Raw genomic sequence first — 8,446 nt, 5'->3', positions numbered from 1 at the left:
CCAAAGCATATTTCTGATATTTGGTTGATTTATGTCTATGTCTCAGTAAGTAACCGCCTCATACTGTGTCAACTAATGATAAAATGAAACTTCCTTATCAGAAGAGGATTGAGGAAGGACAGTGACATAACTGTTCTCATGCTCTCCTGATTTCCTCAATCATGATGGCCATAAAGATGATTAAAACCTTTCCTCTCTCTCTCTCTCTCTCTCTCTCTCTCTCTCTCTCTCTCTCTCTCTCTCTCTCTCTCTCTCTCTCTCTCACACACACACACACACACACACACAGCCAGTGTGTCTCCACTCTAGGCTTCTTTTATGGCATTCCAGGTCCTCACTAGCTTTAAAATAGCTCCTCTCTGGACAGGAAGTGGGGTGTGTATGTACAGGAAGTAGCTTAGAGGAGCTGGAGACGGCTGTCTGCACAGCTCAGGGTCAAGAGTCACACACAACTTATACTCACAACTCAGCAGGAAAGAGACTGACACCACTAGCACAAACGTTAAAAAATGTCATTTTTACTTACACTTTTTTATTTAGCACATGAAGGCATGTAAGGCTGTTTGCCGTCCTACATTCTTCAAAATATCTTATTTTGTTTTCAACAGAATAAAAAAATAGAAAGTAATTTTTCCTACTATGTTAGTCAATGGGATCCAATAACTGTTTGGTTATCACTGTTCTTCCAAATATCATTCTCTGTGTTCATCAGAACAAAAAAAAATGTATACAGATTTGGAACAACTCGAAGGTGAGTAAATGATGACAGAATTTTCATTTTTTGGTAAACTATCCCTTTAAGATGTTGAATTGTGAAATAAAAAAATCACATTGAATTTCAAAATTGTAGTTTTTTGGTGTTATCCTTAAATGACAGCATGCACTAAACAAACAAAGGAGTAAACAAAGAAAATAAAAATCTGACAATAATCTGTTTATTTTTTGAATGAAATTACATTTTAAATCCTAAATTTTCATTGTGGTTTAAGACTTTCGACTTTCGGGCCCCACTTTTGCACGAGTACCATACAATAGCTCAAACACACATACTAGTTATAGAATGTATGTAAATCACTAAAAAAGATCTTCACTGAATCATTTTTCTCTTTCACTCAATGACAATTGTTTATTTTTAGTATCCCTTTATTATTGGGCAGAGAGAAAGTTTGACAGTCTGTTATTCTGGGATCTTATTGTGTAGAGACTATACTGGGAATTATCCCGGAAACATGCTTTTGACAGCTGAATGTCTGTTGTCAGATTTATGAGAGCTCTGATAACCTCACATATGCAACATCAGACTTTTGTGTGTAATGAGTCAAAGCACATCAGGGGTCATTTAGTGGTTAACCTTCTTTGTAAGCAGAATACAAATGTGCTTCTACCTGAAAGCTTATTATAATAAGCTGTTTAAGAGAGTTCACCCAGAAACAAAAAAGTTGTCATCATTTCCTTTACATCATGTTTTAAAAACACACAATTTCTGTGGAACACAAAATGCAAATATATTTTAATGAAGGTTTTTTCTACTGCAGTGACAAGATGATGTCCAACAGCAAAAAGATCAAACAAATAAAAAAGGTATAAAAGTGTTCTGTTCAATGTGTAGCCTACAGTACATTATAAGTCTTCTGAAGCCATTCCGAGAGCTGTGTTTAAAAAACAGACCAAACTGTAAAATGGTTTTAGAACTTCTATAACTTCTAAAAATGTGTGTTCCAAAGTCATATAAATTTGGAATAACATGAAGTTGAGTAAATAATTAAATAAGAGATTGAACCAATGGGGTGTCTCTGCCCATCACATATGATTGGTTGTACATATTTGTGACCTCTGATAGCCTTCAGAACCCCCATGGCACAAAAACAACTTTTGGGAAATAGCCACAGATTGTGCATACACGCAGCTTAACACACACATTTCAACAACTTTCTCGTACGGATGAAGGCGATGTGACGGCATGTGTTTGTGAACTCCAGTGACACACGGTATTCACGGAGCATGACGATGCACCAAAACATAAAAACAAACAAACACAAGGACAGACCTAATGACTATCAATAGATCATCAAGAGATCAATACAGAGTTTTGGAGATGGAAGGAACAGGAGAATTTGAACTCCACGGTCAACAAACAATACCGTTCTTTACTTGACAGTGACTGCAAGTTTAGTTACAAAGTTGCGTAAATAGCGCCGTCATAGCATAAGTCATTGGAAAAACACCTATGAAATGCACACATAAAGCTGTCTAAAGGAAAATGGCAAGAAATTTGAGTGTGATGACCAGACATCACTCTGCCAGTCTGACGTCTGCTTGTGGGAGGCCAATGAGATGCCCGATTATACTTGGTCAGCTGCTTGTAGAGTCAATCAAAGTCTCTTTTGTTCTCTGTTGTCTTATTTCCATGAGACAATCCCAGTTTGCGGAGTACTGACAAAGGCAAATACCGGCTTTATTATGGGACATAAACATACACGCACATTAAGGTCATAGCCACTATAGCATTGGCAATGGGTACTGCCTGTACCCTCCACAGCTTCCAGAGAAAAGCTTTCTTTCTTCCAAAATTTTTAAACTTATGCCTTCCGACCTTTCAAACTTTCGTTCAAAGTTTACTTTGAACTTTTAAACTTCCTCCGAATTTTATTTTCCAAGACAGATGCAAATTCGTCCTTCTATAACATTTTGTTCATAATACTCTAATGGAAATCGGAACACCAAAAAACGTTAATCACATCAGCTTTGATGTTTCAGCACAGATGACAATAGAAGTATACTTTCCTTTCTAGCCTCTGACATCTGATGACAATATTACAATCTTCCCTGCGGTGTCTCGGAGTAATAATCATCTATCTGCTGTTAGAAAGACAATGAAGAATATGAGGAAATGCGGCTTTCTCTGAATGCTTTGTTCAGGACAGGAAATCAGCTGTTGCATGCTCACTGAAGACGGACATACAAAGACATATGTACTTGCATACAGCCCTCAATGGCCGCCACAGGCGCCTGTCTGGGACGGAAAGAATATAATGGGCCGAAAGAGACAGTAACACAAAGCATCTGCACACAGGCACAAGGGAACCGCAGTTGTAGTCTTCTGAGTCGAGATGTCTCCCTTCCGTCTCAGTAACGACACACCTAAACACACCCATAACAATGGAGTCAAGATATCTGTCTTTCTCAGGATACTTTATCCATCACATCCAAAAACTAAAATGCCTTTTATCCATCACCCTGGTCAAGAGTAGGACTAGTTCTGAACTTCCTACAGTAGCCAATACTTCTCAGAACTGAATAATGAACAACTAATAATGAATTATAAACTTTTCCTAGACAGCAACAATGTTGAAAGCATGTGTCTTAGTTTCATAAGAAATTTATAAGAAATTTACTCAACGTCACAAACTGTGCTTAGATTTGCCAAGCAAAGTCTAAAATCAAAACTTTTTTTAGATTTTAAAGAACCTCAACACTTTTTTTTTCAAAACCAAGTTACATATTCACATTATTTCATTGCTATATACTTTCACTGTACTAGGTCAACGTTTGTCTCATTTGTTTCAATTTTACCTTAAAGATGGATACCTAACCTGATACCTAAAAACATAAGAACGTGAGAACTCGGTCACGTAAGCTGACCTAAAAGAGCAAAATCTAACCACAATTCTCTTATTGGGAAGACAGAATATGATGATTCATTTGACCACTTTGACCCCTACTGAGATGTTTGTTCAAATAGTTGGACATGATTCGATGTGATTACACAATTTCCTGCCCCCTATTTCAAGTTTTCGATCATTTTTACAATGACATAATACTAATTTTATAACCAGTAAAGAACAAACTCCATTAGAGTGATATGATGTTACGTCACCCAGGTACAACAGTCATTTTACAAGCTATTTAATACAGCATACTGATCATGAGTAAATCAAGACAGTGTTGTGATGCATGTGGTAACCAATAAGCAGAGAAAATCAATATAGAATGTAAAAGCATTGACGCACAAAGTATCTAGGACACGGTCAGTCACTCTACTGTTTGCACTGTGCGTGTGTGGGTGTCTGTGTAGGAAATGGAAGGTGTGTCCCTGTCGACCAATTCAGAGAGAGGACAGGCCTCACCTCCAGTCTCTGAGCGTAACCGAGAGAATTAAGTTTGCATTTCTGTCAGTTTATGTTCAGTGAATGCTCTTTGAAGGATCATACGCCACAGTAAATCTCTGCGATAACTTCCGCTAAAGACAATAGGAGTTATGCACAAGCAGTTAACGCTTCATCATAATTGCCTGTATTGTTTACACTGCTGGGACAAATATCCATTCATCAAAAGTATGTGAGTTGTGAGTGGTCCAATAACTCAGTTTATGCATTTCATGATGCTGATTGGCTCTTCAGATGTGGGTTGGTTGACACAGGGTTTAAATGCTAAGTCCACGTGAACAACTGTGCCTAACACGTCTAATAACAGTTTAAAACCACTGTATAATCTAAATGATGAAGTTGATTTCATGATGGTTGGGGTCATGGTAGTCTCGCGTAGCCAGACCTTCATACTGAAGGTCTGGAACTTACCACCGCTTTCTTTGGCCAAGGCCCGCCCAAGAGGCCATATGACTGACAGTAAAGCAACCAATCACGTTTCGTTTTGTGCCGCGTCATGTTTAGAGGCATGGAAATGTCCCCGCCGTAACAGACCTGTCATGGCTCTGCTTCCTTAGTCATGTTTTTCTTGGTCCTGTAGCAGAGCCATGACAAAGTCTTTGGTTATGTGTGGAGAGAAACATATTATTGTCCGTTTGACAATAATATACGTTCTCTCCAGTGTCTTGTCATTGACCCCATTCCTCTCGTTTCCTCGTTATCTTTCCCTGAGTGTTTAATGTCCCACACCTGCCCCATGTCGTTATCCCTCGTTTGTCTTCCCTATATATACCCTCTTGTTTCTTTGTCCTGTGCTCTTGTATTGCGTGAACTGCGTTGTGTACTGTGGTCTCGCGTGGGCTTGCTGGTGTTGTTACCTGTGGTCCTGTTCGTGTTTTGTTCATTGTATTATTTAAGACGTTTGGTCGTGTCTTTTAGTTAGGGTTTTGCTGTTCTTGTTTTTCCTTTTGCCCCCTCGTGGGAAGTCTTTTGTTTTCTGTTTGTTTCTTAGTTTAGTTCCTGTTTGATACCCCCTCGTGGGTTTTTCCTTTGTTTTGTTCATTTAATAAATATTATCTGTTAACCCCTTCACTGCCTGCCTGCGCTTGGGTTCTTCCATATACCTTTCGTGACAAGACCGGTGTAAATTCACGAACGTGTCAAAAGTTAACAAAAACAACAATGGTTATAACTTCATGCCATGAACCTCGCAAACTTTTAAGAATTAAGCGTTTAGTCGATCGTGATGAATTCTTATAGCAACCGTTGTAAACACGACAGCTTACTACTTAGATCAGACGGCTTCGTGTTGTTTCCAAGAGGACCGTTAAAGAACGCGACACGCACGTCTCCCGGAAGTCCTGTGAAATTCAACCAGTCAGATGACGACTTCGAACGTGCTGAAGTGTTTCCAGAAAAGTGTGCCTTATGCATCAGACGTTTAGCCAACAGTCCGTGGGCCTGAGACTAGGGTCACTGAGGCCTCAAATGATTCATCTCAAAATTCACCAAAGGCTCAAACCAGTTTAATGACATCATAATGCTGCAAGGAAAATCACAAAGATGGGTTTTGTATAAGATCTCAGTTGTTTCTCCGAGCATCAAAGAGATTGAAAAAAGATCAAATTGAGACTCTTGACAAGACCCTATTGATCTCTCACATGCATTTTACAGTATTTACAGTTTCAGATGCGATATCAACTATTGTGCTTGAAACCACCAAGACACTAAAGACTGCAATGAAAGTTTCAAATGATAATTTTCGTAATCTTAAAGAAAAAACTGAGCTATGCCATCCTGTAATTTTAGGAGAAACATCTAAAGAAAGTTTATACTAATGTGAAACAACTAATAGTTTAATTTCTGAAAGCTTCCTTTTGTTTCAATATCCAACAACATTCTCTCTCTTTATCCACTTTAATCATGTCTCTCTAAGAAACATAGATACAAACAGAAACACTGAGTTTTCACCATCATGTGTCTGTGTGTGTTGTCACCATGGAGCGAGACCATCTGGATAAGTGGTAAAACACTAGTCAGCAAAAAGGGCTCCAGAAACAAACACCCCAGTGATGTCACAAGAGCGGTGGTCATGTTGAGGAGAACCAGGGATTGTGGCTCACACAAGACTATCTGTGTCTGTTAGAATATGGTCTTTTTACTGAAAAATAAAGCGTTTCAGTCTGAGAAAGATTATGTTGGGGCGGGTTGGTGTTACTTGTATACAACACATGCCCTCACTCGTGTAAATACAGGGAGGGGTTAATGTGTCCTGACACGACTTTTATACTTATTTTATAGACATGCCACATCGAAAAACTGAAACACACACAGCCTTGCAAATACAACTCAAATGAACAAAATGTTAATGTTTGATTTGTTTGACCCAAAATCATTCACTTGTTGGCATTTCAATTGTGTCAGATTAAATTTTACCTATACCAACAGAGACAGACGATTAAACTCCAGTCTAGTCATGTGGCCTTTAGATACGCCATGAACCATTCTAGAGAGCAGATAGTTCAGTCCATTTTTCTGAATGAAAAAAAAGCATTTCATTTTAAAGGCATTATATTTTAAATAAATATTGTTTACAAGTTTACAATGTTTGGCAAGGGAATTAAGTATTTAAAATTTGTGATGTTTAACATTTTAAGAATGGCAGGTATTTGAAATCTGCCAAGCATGAGGCCTAGTCATAAGTTTCATAACAGTGTTAAAAATACTGTATCATATTATTAGTAGAGTAAATTACTTCTGGCCACGGACGGTAATTGCCTGATGGCTCTACGCCCTATGCCTGATCTGTAAAAGGTAACAACACATTTGAAGTGTCTCTGTGGCTTCCTGAGTCACATCTTTTTATAGATTCATGCATTTCGGAAAATGATTGCTTTAGATCACTGAAGTGCCTGTATCATCATCATTAAATTATAATTGACAGTGCAGCTATTGTAACCTGTCTGACCATCTCTGAGTCAAACACCTACACCATACACCACAGATACTGTACATATAGACCATTTTGCAAGATCCGAACAAAACTGGTCCAGAATCACTTCCTGTTCAGTTTTTAACACAGATTGAGAAAGAAACATCTTTAAAACTTATGTATGATTTAATGCCATGAGTAAGAAAACAAATCGGTACCAGACCAGTTTTGTTCACGTCTTGCAAAATGGCATATATGCTCCTCCACACCTGTGCTTTTAGCAGTGGTCACTGCCCACCCATATGGCTTCTGCTCCTAATTCTCTCCTCCGCCTCTTTCCACTCTTCTGTTGGCAAGAAGGGTGGACCGGTAGGGTGGTACAGACAAACACACGTATTCCATTAACTTGGAGGAAGTTATACAAGCTGAAGTTACGTGATCATCCACCATTTTCTTCCTGGGTCACACAGACAAGACAAATTAATGAATGGGGAAAACTCCTTTTTAGAGGCCTTTTTACATTTCTCCTTCTGTTTCCCTGGGTTTATTTAACCTGATTACGCTTAAGTTATGTCTCACAACTCAGCAGTATTCATCTGGATCCCCTCCTCCCCGCGCAGGCCACACAGGAAAATTCCCTGAAATGACCTGCTGTTCTTTTCAAATGCACGCCAAAGACGTCTGCTCTTTTAAAATCATGTTCATTTTGACCACCCCTAAAAACTTTACCATTTTGAACCAACGAAAATGTTTCATTTGTTAACCATTTTTTCTAGAAAATCCATGCATTATTAAATCCCCCACACATTAATACATTAAAATGAATGATCTTGGCTCTGAAATTATGCCTTGCTATCAAATGAGAATGATATAGCTTGGCTCCTAAGCCCAGGGTCATTATGGGTAATATCCTCAAAACTGCATACATGAATGTGTGTGTGCACACAGGATGGTACAAGAGCATCGCCTGTGGTCAAAGCAAAATGAAAGCTGCCAATTAGGGCTCTGCCCTTTGAGCACGAGCGCACAGAGACGTGACGGAACACATTCACAAGTTTCCTTTAGTTTCTCACACAAATGGCCACACACCCCTCATTAACCGACAAAAGCTTTCAATACAGATCCAAGATATCACAGCTAGACTTTTTCTTGAATTGGCCCTGTTGTGTTTTCTGCACCAGAGCTTGGCACACACCAACACGTACTCTTTTCTGTGTGTATGTTATGTCTGTGTCTGTTTTTGAACAGTTTTTATACTGTAGGGACCAACATCCTTACAAAAATATATTGTGGCGTGCAGGGACGGATTATGACTTAAAAGGGCCCCGGGGCCAGTTACCTCCAAGAGCCCCCCTCCAATAATTTTGCC

This window comes from Triplophysa rosa, linkage group LG21, assembly GCF_024868665.1.
Source record: "Triplophysa rosa linkage group LG21, Trosa_1v2, whole genome shotgun sequence".
In the NCBI taxonomy this organism is placed as follows: domain Eukaryota; kingdom Metazoa; phylum Chordata; class Actinopteri; order Cypriniformes; family Nemacheilidae; genus Triplophysa; species Triplophysa rosa.
This window is presented reverse-complemented; position numbering follows the sequence as displayed.